Here is a 16804-nt window from a genome sequence, read left to right as displayed (position 1 = left end):
TGAATCATCTAATCCACGATAAACACAAACTCTAACTTTCTCTCTCCTCATCCTTCTCTTTGATCTCTTTTTATATCGCCTTCTTACCGATCTCCCGTGAAAGTCGAAACGAGCAGCGAAGCTCGCAACCTACCGGTGACTCTCTCTATCTCACATCTCTCAGCGACTCCCTCGCCTCAAACGCCGCTCTCGCCACCAGAGAATAGGTTTTCTTTAAATTCACAATCTTTCCCTATCTGGGTCTTCGATTCTCAATGCAATTATCATTTTACACATATATATGTTGTTCAATTTATGTAGATCTTTGAATTTTGATCAAGTTTTTTTTCTTTGGTTCATTTGATTTGAGCCTTTTCCTTTGTTCCAATACTAGGGTTTTTTGTGTGTATGTGTCACTGTGTGTGATGCCTATCTAGTGGGTTGAGATAATAATTAACTTTTCTGATCTTTAAATTATGCTCAATATTTAAAAGTGCCAAATTAATGGTTTTTTAAAATTTTATTTCTATATGAAGATACATACCACCATTATTGATCTTATTTGAAAAATATAGTAGGCAATTTGGTGACTTTTAAATGTTCTCTTCATTTTTTCTTTAGTAAATTGTTCTCTTCATTTTTTCTCTAGTAAACTGTTCTCTTCATTTTTTTCTTTTTTATTTTGTGTAATATATTTATTATTTAGGCTTTTGCAGCGAGCATTTCTTGAAGATGTTAGACATGGAAGAAAGTGGATATGAAACCCAACCAACTTCAAACTCTTCAACTTGTTTTGAGGAAAATTATTTAAAAAGGAAAAAACCCTATAAGACTACATCTTTTGTTTGGGACCCTATTACAAGAGAAATGTTGGAGGACAGATCATACATGAAAGCCACATGTAATTATTGTCACAAAACATATAATTGTCTGCGTAGTCATGGTACTACTACCCTTAGTAGGCACCTTAGTAGGTTTCATGATTATCCTTATAATAAGGATAAAGTCAAAAAATTCTCAGCATCAACCCAAAACCAAGATCCGAATTGGACATTTGACCAAGATGTTCTTCGCAAAGAGCTTGCTAGGATGATTATTGTTGATGGATTGCCATTTAGTTTTATGGCAAATAAGGGTTTTAAAAGGTTTATGAGTTATGCAGAATCAAGATTCCATATGATTTCACGAACCACAATTACAAAGGACTGTATTGAATTGTACTTGAGTGAAAGAAATAAGTTGGAGACACTTTTTGAACTTTCTGCTTCACGTGTGTGTCTTACTACCGATTTATGAACTTCTATTCAAAACCTTGGGTGCATATGCCTTACGGCTCATTTTATTGATAAAGATTGGAAGTCACACAAGAAAATTATAAATTTGTGTGTATTTCCAACTCCACATCGTGGAGAGGCTATTGCACAAGCCGTGGAAACATGTTTATTAAGTTGGGGTCTTGAAAAAATGTGCACTATCACCGTAGATAATGCAAGTTCAAATGACACGGCGGCAACAAAGTTGGCACATAAGTTAAATAAAAGAAATGAATTGTTGCTGAATTAGGAATTATTTCATGTGAGGTGTTTTGCACATATGTTGAACCTTATTGTGAATGATGGAATAAATGAGGTAAAAAAGTCCATCCTTCGTATTCATGAGTTTGTGAAATATGTAAGGAGTTCTCCTTCAAGATTACAAGCATTCAAAAAATGCGTTGAGGAGGAAAGAATTTAGAGTTTAAAGTCTTTATGTTTGGATGTTCCTACTAGATGGAACTCAACATATCTAATGTTGAAATCAACCATTGATTTTCAAAAGGCACTTGAACGTTTGGCAGAGCAAAATCCTAGTTTGGGATTATGTTTGGTAGAACAAGATACAAGTTTGGAAGTTTCTGAGGAGCCGATGAGTGATGAAGATTGGTTGAAGATAAGGGATCTTTCTAAATTTTTAGAGTACTTCTACAATATCACAAAAGCGCATATCAGGGTCCAAATATATTACCTGCAATAAATACTTTCGTGAAGTGTTTGGAGTGCAAACTATCCTCTTAAGATAGACAAAAAGTGAGGATTTGCGTTTTAGAGAAATGGCTATTAAGATGAATGCCAAATTTGAGAAGTATTGTAATATTCAAAAATTTGATTTAATCTTGATTATTGCTGTGGTTTTAGATCCATGTTTAAAGATGAAGTATGTGAAGTTTTGTTACAATAAATTATATTCATCGGAAGAGGTGGATGAGATCATTGGAAAGGTGAAGAGTTTGATGGAAAGGCTTTTCAAACACTACAAGATTTGGGTGAAAGATGGTGTAGATTATTTTGGTAGAAGTTGTGTTGAAGTAAATGAATGGATGTGAGAGAAGCTATGGGGTCATTAAAGCTATTGAATTCTCTTTTTGATGGGTTTTGGAGGCAAAACAAGCACTTAATTGTTAATATTGCTCTCGAAGGCAAAACACTAAAACCCCAAAGCACATTTTTCTAATTATCCTTTTTCTACTACACTGATGATTTTGATGTTGCAGGCTAATAATTCACGTTTTATATTATTATTACTTATGGTAAATCTGCATATTTTTTTGCTGAGGATATATATTAGTATATATGTACAAGTAACTACTGCTAATTCTTGTATAATTACCCTTTTGCTTATCCATATATGTATAATAGGAGAATCTTACATACTTTTAATTTGCATTTTGTAGGAATTGCTGATGGTTTTGAAGGTTAACCATTCCGTGAATAGTTAGCAATTGAAAAAAGAAGTTCAGCATTAGATATCTATCTTGCTCTGTGTTGGGTTGGCTTGTGGTGCTTTAATGTTTCTCTTTATGAGATTATGTGGAGCTTGGGCAATAACATATGGTTATTTGGTTTATTGGAATGGTTAAATGCCAAATTTCTTTCTTTTGATAGCATCTTTAGAAATGAACATGAACAACCACATTTGCTGGACAATTTATGTGATGTTTGCATATTGTTGTTGTTTTGGTTTGAATAATATTAGACGAAATTAAGCTTGGTAATGTTATTGATTGTTGTTCAAAGAGTACTATATCGTTGTTGTTCTTATAGTGATATTTGTATATATATATACACAAATGTGTATGTATATATATATGTATATGTATATGTATGTATATTGAAAACATTCCACCATTGACTAGCAGGGGTTTAAAATCTTCTATGGCCTTCTGAAAGGCTATGACTATGTTTGCATCGGACTCATTCATAGAAAACTTGTGGAATATTCCTAGGAATTAAGCAGTCTTTCTAGGGTTCAGTGATTGTTTTTTCTAGGAAAATTAGTGAAATCTTTAGCAATTTTCTTTTACCCCTAGTGTTACTGGTTGGGATTTCAAGCCCTATGAAGGTGGTTTCCACTTTGCTTTCAATAAAACAAAACCCATACAAACAAGTTAGTAGTTGCAGAGAGAGAGGAGGGCAAGTTTGAGAGTCGAGAGACAGTGGCTGAAGGTTGCGAACCCGAACTGGAACAGCGGGCGATGGAAACTGAAAGATATGGGTTTTGATTTTTCAAACAATCTAAAATGATATGCGGATATGGGTTTTGAACTTTTAATTCTTGCAGACAGATAGATAAACTGAAATATATGGGTTTTGAACTTCTGATTCTTGTAGATTTCGTAGTTTGCAGTTGCAGAGAGAGGGAAAGAGAGGGCAAATTTGCAGTAGAAAAATGTTTTATTTTTGGTTTAGTTACTAAAAATATAATCAAATATATATATATAATATTTTTTTTTTAAAAAAAAAACTCAACCCGTGAACTCGACTCGACCCGCCCGAAAATATTCGGTCCAGGTTATAACCCAACCCATGTTGGGTACAATTCGGGCTGGCCTAACCCAACCCGATTTCAGGTTGAGGTTGGGTTGAGACTGGGTTAGGTTAGGCCAGCCCAACTTGCAACCCTAATTAAAACTTATTAACCACTAATTGATTCTAGAGGGGGGTGAATAGAATTAATGGGCAATTTTTACAATTTATAAAAATTATTTTCAACTAACTATCATGCAATAATCAATTGAAATAGTTAAGCAATATATAGCACAAGTATAAAAGAGATAGAGATAGGAAATTGCAAACAATGACTCGACGATTTAGCAAGGTTCGGAAATTCCTACTGCTCGGCTTAAGGTCCCCCCTTGAGACTTCCCAAATTCACTAGAGCTTCTCCATAATGGTGGAAAGCAAACCTTCAATTGAAGCAAAACCTTGCTTCTCTTCCTTGCTAGGAGAACAACCTTCTCCTAGGCTTCTTTTGGGTCACACCAACCCTTTACAATAACTTATAATAGAAATGAAGTGTACAATAAATCTCTCAAAGACAGTAGTACAAAGTTTAGCTCACAACTATAGTAAAGATGAATATATATATGAAGCTCAATATCACTAAAATGGAATGAAATATTAGAAAGGAAATGAAAGCTCAATGAATGCTTTTTTAATGATCTTAAAAGGTAGTAGAATGCTCTCTCAAAGGTATAATTTTTCCTTCAGACTTCCTTTAGTATTTATAGAGTTTTTAGGATCTGAATAATGATGTTAAAGAAGGAAAAATCGAATTAAAAGTCAAAGGAGCTGTTGGTCATAGATTTCTAGGAGCAGAGCCTGCTCCCTTTTCTTTAAGAGCCGGCTCCCTACCTCTGTGAGCCTGCTCCCCATTTTGGGAGCTTGCTCTCTTGTTGGAAGTTTGATTTTTCATTGAAAATTTGGCTACTGGAATGTTGGTAGCCTGCTCTATCTTTCATAGAGCCTACTCCATTGTAGTATGTGACTTAAAATAAATTTATTTTAGTCATAAATACTTTCTATGATGTGTGGCTCATGTGTGAATGTGTTTATGAAGTTTATGAGCTGTTTTTATGTTCTTGAAAACAAAATGAGAATGCTTATGCATGATCCTATGAGATTAAGCTTCAAGTAAATATTTAAAAATACCTTAACATTGATACCTAACCCACTCACCAACCTATCTACCCCTTTTCTTTATTCTTTGACCATGATCATTTAGGCTTGATGAAGTCGTGTTTTCTTTCTTTGAAAATGCTTGAATGATCATTGTAGTCTGAGTAATGATTGGATATGCCTCTGATCACTTGAATCCATTGTTTGAAATACTCGGAATAGACTTTAACTCATCACTTTGTATCCATTGCTTGGAATGCTTGGATTAGACCGTATAGCTCATCATTGAATCTATACATCACTCAATGAAAATATTAGTACTTAAACATCATGAATGTTTTGTAATCATCAAAATATTAGATTGATCTTTAGAAAAAATCCTTAAGGCTAACAATCTCCCCCTTTTTGATGATGACAAAACATTGATGTGTTTATTGTCAAATGGATTAGTGATGAGCGCTGAAAAGTGAGCATTTAAACCCCTTAAGCTTAGGTATTCTAGAACCTTTATCTATCTTATTTTCTCGCTTTAGATTGATTTTGTATTATTTCCATTTTTAGGTACTTATCTCCAAAATAAGCTAACTCAGCTAAATAAGAGTATAATTGAAGCAATCTTGAGATGAATCAAAGAAAGGAGCAAAGTGGGAGCAAAAGGAAGCAAGTGGTGGAAATTCAGCAAGTTCAATCGATCTGAGCAAATATTCAATCGATCAAAAGTTCATCGATCTCAGCATTCCAAGATGGATCCAAGCTCTTTTGTCCTTATCCAAAAATCCCACAAAATTCGATCGATCCAACTTTCTTCCGATCGATCGAAAAGATTCCATCTTATCCACTTATACCACCCTACCTACCACATTTGTCTCTTTCCCAAAAATATCTTCAAAATATCTCATTTTTGTTTTTATCCAAAAAGGCGCCGCCATAAAGGATCGATCCAGCTTAAATTCAATAGATCTCAGCCATGTTCGATCGATCTCACCACAAGTTCGATTGATCGAACTCCCCAAATCCCGAGAAAATCCAAATTCCAACTCATTAAAAGTTGTCTTATATCCAATCATTGGGAGGAATATTGGTGTACGAGCCCAGCTCATTTGGGGTGATATTTAACCTACCTATATAAGGAATATGAGCCACTTTTTGAGAGGAGATACTTGATATGCTTGAGAGTAGATAGAGGCATAATTTGGATATTCTCAGTGAAGAAGAAAAGAAAAGAGGAGGTTAGAGACACAAGCTTGGAGTTCTTCCATCAACCAAGAAGAGGAGCAATCTCTACCATGGAGTTAGCCCTTGAGGGTTGGAAGACACCATCCATGAGTGGCTAGACATCCTCTTGGGGCTAGAGTTAGCCTTAAGCATGATTTTTACATCTTGATTTATGTATTTTTGAAGGGATTTGTATTGTGATACATGTTTTGACACTTTTATATATATAGATCTTGTTTATTCAATGATTTGTATGGTTTAATGCTTCCAATTGATCATTTCATTCTATCCATATGTCTATGTATGCTTGAATAGATGCTCATATGTTTGTCTATATTTCTTGTGTTGTTGATGCATGTCTATATATATTAATGATATAGATCTAGAGATTGTCAAGACATTGTGCGTAATGGAATGCTCTTATGTTTTGTTTGATGGTTCATACTCATTTCTTGATGGATTGTGCCTCTCCCTTAGTTTAATTAGTTTAATTTCATGTCATTAGCTTAATTGTAATGTAGTTGTAGTTTAGATGTTAAATGGGAGGACAATCCATGCTTGTTGTTTGATGTTCCATACTTATGAAAGCAAGTAACACATATCTCTAACCTTGTGATGTGTTTGGATTGTGAGCTTAAAGAAATGATTAATGGCTTAGTTTGATATATTGTGCTATCCACCATGTTGCTTAGACAATATATGCTTAATTTGTCATCTATGCTTGTTGAAACAACAACACACACACTTTGTTGCAATACATGTTTCCCTCCTCATTAATCATTCATTAAAGGTTTAGAAAAGCTATGCTTAGAGGTGATCTATATACCCCAAGATCTCTTTCTTATTTTCTCTCCATTACATTTAATTGCCTACTTTAGTTTAAATTGCATCTTAGTGTAATTCAATCACCAACCAATATTTTGATCACTCGACCTACTAACCCTAATCTCAATTCCACAATCTAATACAACCCACCAATCCCTTGGGACGATCCCTACTTGCCCAAACTATATTTTTAGTGAAAGGTAGTAGTGGTAATTTCTAAATGTAAAACTTGGCCACATTCATCATAGCTCTACACCATTATCTTTTAGTGCACAAACTATGGGTTTGGGTTGACGCCCCGAGCCACACCAAGTTTTTAGCACCGTTGCCGGGGATTGATTGAAGGCAAAGTTGTATTTGTGGAATCAATTAAGAATTAGTACTCTTTTGATCGGGTATTTACTTTGTTTTCATTTTGGTTACTTATTGTGTTGGTTCTTGTTTGACTAAGTGCATTGAAAAGAAGGTGAATAAAGGAGCATTTCAAGCAAGGAGCTAAGCAAAAGCAAAGGAAAAGGCTAAAAATCTAAAAAAATTGCAAGGCTAAAATTGAAAATTGTATTGAAGTGCTAAAGGACCTTTTGTGAGCTCTTCATTAACTAAATCTCTAGTTAAATCGTCGGCCCGCGTGGAGGCTTGTATTTCAATTCCTAGATAAATCGTGAGCCCACGTGAAGGCAATCTACTTTTCTTTGCATATTGTTGATAGCATGGGAGTATGGGATCATTGTATGTGGAGGTTTGTTGATTGTTGATTTGTTGCGAAGGTGAAGTGTTTGTTCATTACTTGTTGCTTATTGTGTTTTGTTGTGCATGCATGGTTATAGATCATTGAAACCCACTCTTGTCCCTCTAAATTTTCATCTTGAATCCGTTGTTCGAAACCCTAGGGGAAGAGGAAGTTCTAGTCAATCCATTTCATCAATGGAAGGACATAATGAGGACCATGTAGAGGACCTTGGTCATATAGACCAACAAGGCATCCTCCACCCCAATGTGCATCATGATAACATGCAAGTACCATTAGGCATGCCGAGGCCATTCATTCACCCACCACAACAACAAGGCCAAGTTCCATTAGGAATGCCAAGGCCAATCTATGCTCCACCACCTCCCATCATTCAAGGCAATCAAGGTGCCCATGTTGCACCTCTAATTGCTAATCATCCCCTTGCTTTAAGAGATCACTATGTGCCTAATGAATACAAAACACCCACATGCATTCAATTGCCACCATTTAGAGCACATCACTACGAGATCAAACCACAAACCATTCAAATGCTTCCTAACTCATGGACTCCCAAGTGAAGAACCTTACAAGCATTTGGATGAGTTTCTTGAAGTATGTTCCACCGTGAGATACACGAACATGCCGGAAGAGGTCTTAAGGCTTAAAATTTTTCCATTAACCCTTAAAGACAAGGCAAAATATTGGTTCAATGATCTTAGATCTTTTTCAATAACTTCTTGGGCAGAAATGCAACAAGAGTTCTTGAAAAAGTACTATCCGGTTTCTAAGACTAATGCCATGAGAACCTCAATCCGAGAGTTTTCACACGGGGACGGGGAAACGTTCCATGAGGCATGGGAAAGATTCAATGAATTGCTTAGGAAATGTCCACATCATGACATGCCCAAATTGCAATTAGTTCAATATTTCTTCAAGAGCTTATCGGACAATTACAAGGGCATAGTTGATGTTTCCATGGGTAGCTCTTACATTGATAGGCATGAGGATGATGCGTGGCGTCTTTATGAGAGCATGAGTGAGAATTCTTTGCATCGATCTTTATCTTCTAAGAATGGTAGGAATTCAAGTGGAAGGAAGAGTGTTGGCTTACATCAAGTCGACCATTTCAATGAAATAGCCGCCGAGATGAAATCCTTATCTCAAAGGTTTGATTAATTCTTGATCAACCAAAACTCGACAAATCAAGTATCTTCCGTCCCTAACCATTCCCATCATGCATCCAATGAGACATGTACGACTTGTTCAAGTGCTTTACATTCTACTTCCAATTGTCCCCATGGACATGTGTAAAGTGAGCATCATGAACAAGTCAATGCAACTTTTGTTAATCAAGGGAACAATCCTTATGGAAATCATTGTAATCCTAGTTGGAGGAATCACCCGAATTTTTCTTGGAGAAACCAAGGGGAAGGCTCAAACCCTCCCCAAGGTGGTTTCCAAGGGAAATATGTTCTACCTCCGATGCAAAGCCAAGGTTCCTAAGGATATAGACCATTTCAATCACAAGGAAACCAATTCTCTAATTCTCATTTTCCTAATCAGCCATCATATTCTCATGGAAATGCTAGGAGTCCCACTTTTAAAGAGAAAGTTTTGACCGCTCTAGGCACTCTAGAAGCGAACACTCAATTGCTTCATTCTCATTCTCAATCCATTGCTAAGCTAGAAACCCAAGTAGGGCAAATAATTAGTACTTTAAATGCTAAAGAGAAAGGGAAAATACCTTTGAATGCCCCACAAAAACAACAATGTGTTGTGGAGACTCATTCCTCATCGGAAGGTCACACAATAGAGCATGTCAATGCGGTGACTACCTTGAGAAGTGGGAAGATTATGGACAACCAAATGGGTATGTCCAATGAAGAGAGTGAACTGGTGCAACCACAAGTTAACACCCGTCCCGTTTCTCATCCAATTCCTCTTTCATTGCATATGCATGATTTTTCAAATGAGAATATCTTGAAAAGTAATTTGAAAAATGATTTTGAAAAGAAAAATATGCAACATGATTTCAAAACTTCTTGTGTTGAAGAGACTTCAAAGAAAATGTCTGAAAATGTTTTTGACCCAAGAGTTCCATTCCCGGATGCCTTAAAATGGGTGCCACCGTGCACACCTGACCGGTGCTTTACAAGGGTCGCGATACCAAGTCAAGCTTAAAGAGTTGTGTGTGTTTAGGAGGTGGCCAAGTTTTACATTTATAAAAAGCCACTACTACCTTTCTCTATATAAAATATAGATAGGGCGAGTAGGGATCGTCCCAAGGGATTTGATGGTGTATCGAATTGTGAAACTATGGTAATTAGGATTAGTAGGTCAAGTGATCACACAATTGGTTGGTTGGTTGATTAAGCTAAATTGAATTCAACTCAATAAAATAATATGAGGTAAACAAGAGAGAGAGAGAGGTCTTGGGGTGTAGAGATCACCACCAAGCAATACTTTTCTATACTACTAACAAGTGATCAATTGAGGGTAATGGATGTGTTGCAATATGATAAGGGTGTGTGTGCATTAGGTTGATTCAATTGGCAAGGATGACAAATCAAGCAAGTATTGTCTAAACATCATGTGAAGAGCACAATATATCTAAGCAATAGAGCATATATTGTCTAGACAACATGGGGATAGCACAATAGATCAAAACAAGTCATTAATCCTTCATTAAGCTCACAATCCACATGCAACACAATATTAGAGGAATATGCCATTTGGACTCACAAGCATGGAACATCAAACATCAAGAGTAGATTGTCCTCCCATCTAACATTATACTACCACTACACTAAATCTACATTACTAGCATGAAAATAAAGCTATCTAGACTAGGGGAGAGGCACAAACCATCAAGAATAGGCATAAACCATCAAATGAACCAAAATAGCATTCATTAAGCATATCATCTTGATAATCTCTAGATCTATAGCATCAATACACATAGAAATGCATCAAAAACACTAAATCTAGAGATAAGCACATGAATATCCTACTTTAGCATACATAGACATATGGGTAGCATAGAATAGTCAATTGTAAGCATTAAACCATACAAACCATGAAATAATCAAGATTTATATATACATGAATATCAAGATGTATCATACAACACTAATCCCTCAATAATACACAAGATTAGAGTATAGAAAGCATGCTTGGGGCTAACTCTAGCCCCAAGAAGATGTCTAGCCACTTATGGTAGTGATGATCCAACCCTCAAGGGCTAACTCCATGGCTGCTCCTTGTAGATGAAGATCTCCTCCAATGGTTGCTCTAGCTTCCTCCCTTCTTCCTCTCCAAGAATAGCCTCCAAGATGATTTTCAATGTGTGACAAGAGACTCTAGGCTCCTCACCAAAAATTGTATCATATTCCTTATATAGGTAGGTCAAATACAACTTATGATGAGCTGTGGTCGTGCAAGGCATATTCTCCAATGATTGGGTGAAGGACAGAATAAATGAGCTGGACTTTAACTTTTTCTCGCTGGAGGAAGTTCGATCGATCGAACCTTAACTTGGATCGATCGAAGATAAGTTCGATCGATCGAACTGCATCTTGGATCGATCGAAGTGGTCTGACTCCTCCGGATAAGAACAAGGCTGAGATATTTCGAAGATATTTATGGGGAAAAGGACAAAAGTGGTTGGTAGGCGTACAGCTGTGGATAAGATCAATCATTTGAATAGGACAAAATAGGGTTCGATCGATCGAAGGTGATGTTGGATCGATCGAACTTGGAATTTCAGCAAAGGCTAAGGTTGGATCTATCGAGAAGTACTGTGATCGATTATAGATGTTCGATCGATCGAACTCTAAGTTGGATCGATCGAACTTTTCAGCTGCACAACTTTGATTCCTTTTTGCTCCTTGCTTTCTCCACTTTGCTCCCTCCTTTGGTTTATCTCAGGATTGTTTCAATTAAGCTCTTATTTGGCTGAGTTAGCTCAATTTTGGGATTAGTGCCTGAAAATATAAATAACACGTAATAAGTCTAAAACGGCAAAGTAAGATAGATAAAGGTACTAGAATGCTTAAGCTTAACGGGTTTAAATGTGCACTTTTCAGTGCTCATCACACCCCCAAACTTAAATATTGCTAGTCCCTAGCAATGAACTAAGAAGTAAAGGAATGAAATGAACAACTAAACAAGTATAAACTAGAAAGCAAGTAAAATGATAGCGCCACTTTCGTAGGGAACACGATTGCATTTAGCATATGCAACAAGCCTTTTAAACCCCTAGGTTACCCCTAGTGGACGAGTAAAGTCTCGTGAGGGTTTCCAGAAATGGTACCCACAAACATTAAGCTCATTCTTTCAAAAGAGGCACCAATATTGCAAACAAGCATTGGGAGAAAACTACCTCAAGTATGCAATTTTTCAACCGTTTCTAAGCAATCTTCCAAAATTTCAATATCAAGCAAGCAAGCATGGTCCTCCACACATCAAGAAAATGATCATGAAAATCGAAACAAGTCTAGAATCCATGTGAGAGGTCCGGCATCAAGTGTGTTGCTATCTTAGCCAACTAGAGAAGTAATCACATCCTTACCCTCAAACTAGCACACAAATCTAGTACCGATCATCAAGATAAGAGAGTGGACCTTTTATTAAAGCTTTATTGTTCTAGGTGCGCTTATTCTTTTCACTCTATTTTTTTTTTATTTTTTTTTATTGAGGATCAAAGATGGAAGTATTGTGCAATGTGTTGATCTCTTAAGCTTTCTAGAAGATTCATGTAGCGAGCTTTAGGTCAATGACTCCCAAACCAGATGGCTTTAGGGCATTAGGTGTCAAGACACCACTACGGACTTACAAACTCAAATCAACTAGGCTACAAATCAAGACAACAACCATCTAATCATTTCCCACTTCTCGCCTTTTGGGAGAAGTCCTCACTTTTATTGCTTTTTGCAACTTCTTCATCTTTTTTTTTTTTTTTTTTCAATGATTATTAACCTAGAGTTTGGGCCCTCCACCTTTCGGCGCGAGAAGTTCACTGCTTAATGAGGCAAGAATCCTGGCTACTCAATGAAAAGGGGTTGTTATCCACCTTTATCAAGAATGAAAGCTTTCAATGCACTACTAGCCCAATTGGGATATAACCAATTCAATAATCAACAAAGCATGTACCCCACAATTGAATGCTAGCGTGCGCCGGTGCTAGTGTAGAATCCTAGAATGAATCTCAAAACAATCACAAAATCAGGATGATGTGGACCACAAATGCAAGCAAGATATCAATCTTTTGAAAAAATTACTCCTAAATGGCATCCTCAAGGAATACAAGGAGTATTGGACTCTCAAGTCAAGCAATTTTAAAATTTTAAGCAATATAGTCCTCAAAAGATCAAAATCATAGCTAGAAATGGACCAAGTATAGAAATATCCCTCAAATACACAAGACATGCTCAAAATTTGAATTTTAAAATAACACTGAAATATACACCAATATCCCCAAACTTAAACTGCACATTGTCCTCAATGTGTGAAGAGAACAAAGGAAAGAGTATACCAGTGCTTTAGACATGAATGATCGGGATAGAAGTATCCAAAGTGGGTGGCATGGCCCCCCCAAACTTGGGATAAACTGTGGTCCTGAAAAGTTTGCACTCGGATAAACTCATTAGATAACAAGATAGGATAATCAGTGCACAGTGGACATGCAAGTGTAAGATGGGATAAATAGAGAATAGAGAGAGAGGTGTAAGAGTGGTCCTGAAAAATTAGGCAGCACTCTCTCACTGAAGTCACTGTGGTGTACCTGATGGAGTCAAACATACGAATATGAGATACTAAGAGACATCCATAATCAAAAAGCAATATATAGAGAATATAAAGTGCAGGTACATCAATAAAATAATAAAGCCGATAGACCGGCCGTAAGGTATAATACAGTAACAGTGACAGTATAATACAGATCCAGAATAAAAGAAATGAAAGCATAAAACAACTGGAAGTGGAGTCTCAGGAGGCCTGATAGTGAAGATCTGCAGTGGCTGGAGGTGCAGGTGCGGGTGCAGGTGCAGGGAGTCGGCTGGAGAGATCGGCAAAGCAAGCCATGACATCCGCCCTGAAAGAGGTGAACTCAGCTCGGTGGGCAGTGATGTCGGCTCGCATGGCTGCTACGTCTTCCTCCAGTGTCTGCAAGCGTGCTCCGAATCCGGGAGTGGGAACTGGAGACTCAGGCAGAGATGCCTCTGAAGAAGACTCCCGAACTCGCTCCTGAGTAGCGGCTCGATCACTGGTATCATCGGCATCAGCATCATCTGCAGCACCGGCATACTCCTCCGCAGGTCGCTCCAGGTCAATGTCCATGCGATCAGTAACCGGACCGACTGGTGCGTCGTCCGCTGCTATATCTGCTGCTGCTGGAGGTGCCGGCTGTGCCTGAGCTGCCTCCTCCTCCTCTAGGTCAGTTGCTGCCTCTACAGCTGGCTCTTGAAGACTCCGAATAAGAGCATTGTAGCTCTTATTCCAGTCGTTCCTCCTATAGAAGCTAGACCGTGCAAGGGGCTCCTCATCTGGGGGCACTCTGTAGCGCTGGTCAAGAAGGATCTACGTGATGAGGTATCCGAAGGGCAGAACCTTGGACCGCTTAGGGTCCTTCCTGGAAATGAAAGAATCATACAGCAACCTCATCACGCTCCAGATGAGGACTGGGATAGATACCCAGCAGCCCGTGTAAAAAGCGTAAAGAGCTGTTAAGTAGTCATGACGCCTCTGGATCTTGTGGCCCGCCATGTAAATGTTCTGAAAAAGAACTGTGTCGATGAACCAGAGGTCGTCAGGCAAGAAGGTCCTGGTGGCGAATTTCTGACCACCGGCATGATGGCCTGTCAAGGAGACAGGCATGTCAGAAAATGAAGGCCTATGCAGCCTCAGGTATGTCTCGGTAAGCTCAGGTGGACACCAGTGTGGGCACCGGCAAGCACGGGCCAGAGTGTCAACTGTGATGACAATCTCGTGGCCGTCCAGTGTAGTGATCATCTCTGCGGTAGATCGTGGCGAGGGCCGGAGATGCTGAAAGAATAACCGCACCAGTCGCGGGTATACAAGGCCGGTGACTGGGGCAAAGATAGCTGAGAGGCCCCGCTGCATAATATCCTGATAGCCAGACCAGGTCAGGATAGACTCGGAGAAGTACGCAGTATCGAAGTACGACTCCTGAGCCACGGTCATAGCTACATATCTCGGCAGCAACTGGTCACGGCGCTGAGCCGGTAGAGGTGGCTGCGGTGATGGCATGGCGGCTGTATCTGCCTGATGGCGCACAGGAGAAGGTGATGGTGTGAAGGCTGGAGGAGCCTGGGATGTAGATGGCATGTGGTCAGCTCCCTCCTCAGCCTTGTGGGATGGGGACTAAGGGGGAGTAGCCTGTGCGGGCTCCGCCTAAGCATGAGATGGCTCTGCAACCATCTCTATCCTGGGCCGCATATGTCTGCGGGGTCGCTGTGGCCCCGAAGATCTCCTGGCTGTACTCTTGTACCGCGGAGGCATGATCTGCAAAAAGACAAGAAAATTTCAGTATAAGTCAGTGCCAGATATATAAGAATTTAAGTGCACAATAGAAACATGTATGTCAAATAAGATAGACAAAATACGGATGACATGAATATATGATGATGATGATATGTGAATCATGCTAAGCAATGTAGGTATGAAATGCATCCAATGTGGAATATCACAGGCATTGTGCATATAAAGATAGCATGAAGATAACATAAGATGAATGGAGTGTGTATGTATGATCTGTGAAAGTTCGATCGATCGAACTTTAAGTTGGATCGATCACAGAAATTTTCGATCGATCGAAGTGAAAAATGTTCAAAAGTTAGATCGATCGAAGTGAATTAGATCAATCCAACACTTGGATCAATCGAAGCATGAAAGTGCACAAGATTGGATCGATCGAAGATAGTGAAATGAAGTTCACTACTTCGATCGATCGAAGAACAAGTTCGATCGATCGAACTGTGCGAATGCCGAATTTGAAAAGTCACAGATCTGTGAGATCTAGAGCACGGGGCCCACACAAACGTGTTTGTGGGCGCATCTACACACCAAACTGCCCATCCTCAACATCCAAACACTCCCCAAATGCCAAATCAAATCAAAAATCCCCAATTTGGTTCGGCCGAATGCATGTGTGAATATGTATACCATAATCATGAAATTGATGCTTCAAAATGGATGATTAATACACATACAACATAAATCAATATAGAAAATCATGAATCATGCATTGATTAAACTTTTAAACCAAGAAATGGCTCGCGATTTACCTCAAAACCGAGAGGGATGAGATGAGAGAGAGGGTACGAAGCCGCGGTGAAAATAAGGCTCTACCTTGCCGGAATTGGCTCGCCGGAGGTGGGGAAGATGATTGGAATGGAGGTTGGCCGGATTGAGATGAGATTGAGAGAAGAGGGAGACTAGGGTTTGGTTTCTTTGTGAAGTTGGATCGATCCAAAGTGATCGATCCAACTCGGTTATATTTTTAAAAACACGATATGCAGAGTTCGATCGATCGAAGATGGAGTTCGATCGATCGAAGATGGAGTTCGATCGATCGAACTTAGGTCTCCACTCTTAATGGCATTTTTTGAAATTTTTTTTTTTTTTTTTTTTTTTCATGAGATGCAAATTTCGATCGATCGAAGAAAGATTTCGATCGATCGAAGAGGATAAAGAATGTACAAGTTTAAGGGTTCAAGAGTTGATATGTGCTGGAACCTTGGATCGATCGAACTTGGAATTCGATCGATCGAACATGAAAAATTTTGAAAAGTCCCGAGAGCATGCATTTTGGAATTTGGATGCAGGTCCAAAATTTTTCTAAGTGTTGGAACTCATGATCGATCGAACCACATGTTGGATCGATCGAAAGGTAGTTCGATCGATCGAAATGGTTTACGATCGATCGAACTTTTGAGAATTTGGAGATCCCGAGAGCATGCATTTTTGAAAAATAGATGCAGGTCCAAAATTTTTCTAAGTGTTGGGTGCAAAATGAGAGCTGGATCGATCGAGTCCATAGTTGGATCGATCGAACCAAAGTTCGATCGATCGAACCAAGACTTGGATCGATCAAAATTATGTC

At 38.5% G+C, this 16804-nt stretch overlaps 1 pseudogene; it reads right to left on the bottom strand.

Moving 5' to 3' along the window:
* Positions 1–8486: 8486 nt before the first annotated feature.
* On the bottom strand, positions 8487–8585 carry LOC132267855 (small nucleolar RNA R71; annotated as a pseudogene).
* Positions 8586–16804: the final 8219 nt, after the last annotated feature.

This window comes from Cornus florida, unplaced genomic scaffold, assembly GCF_030987335.1.
Source record: "Cornus florida cultivar Cherokee Brave unplaced genomic scaffold, ASM3098733v1 CherokeeBrave_3.0.0_Hap2_Chr07, whole genome shotgun sequence".
Taxonomy (NCBI): Eukaryota; Viridiplantae; Streptophyta; class Magnoliopsida; order Cornales; family Cornaceae; genus Cornus; species Cornus florida.
The sequence above is the reverse complement of the archived record's forward strand: the minus strand, read 5'-3'. Positions and strand labels throughout refer to the sequence as shown.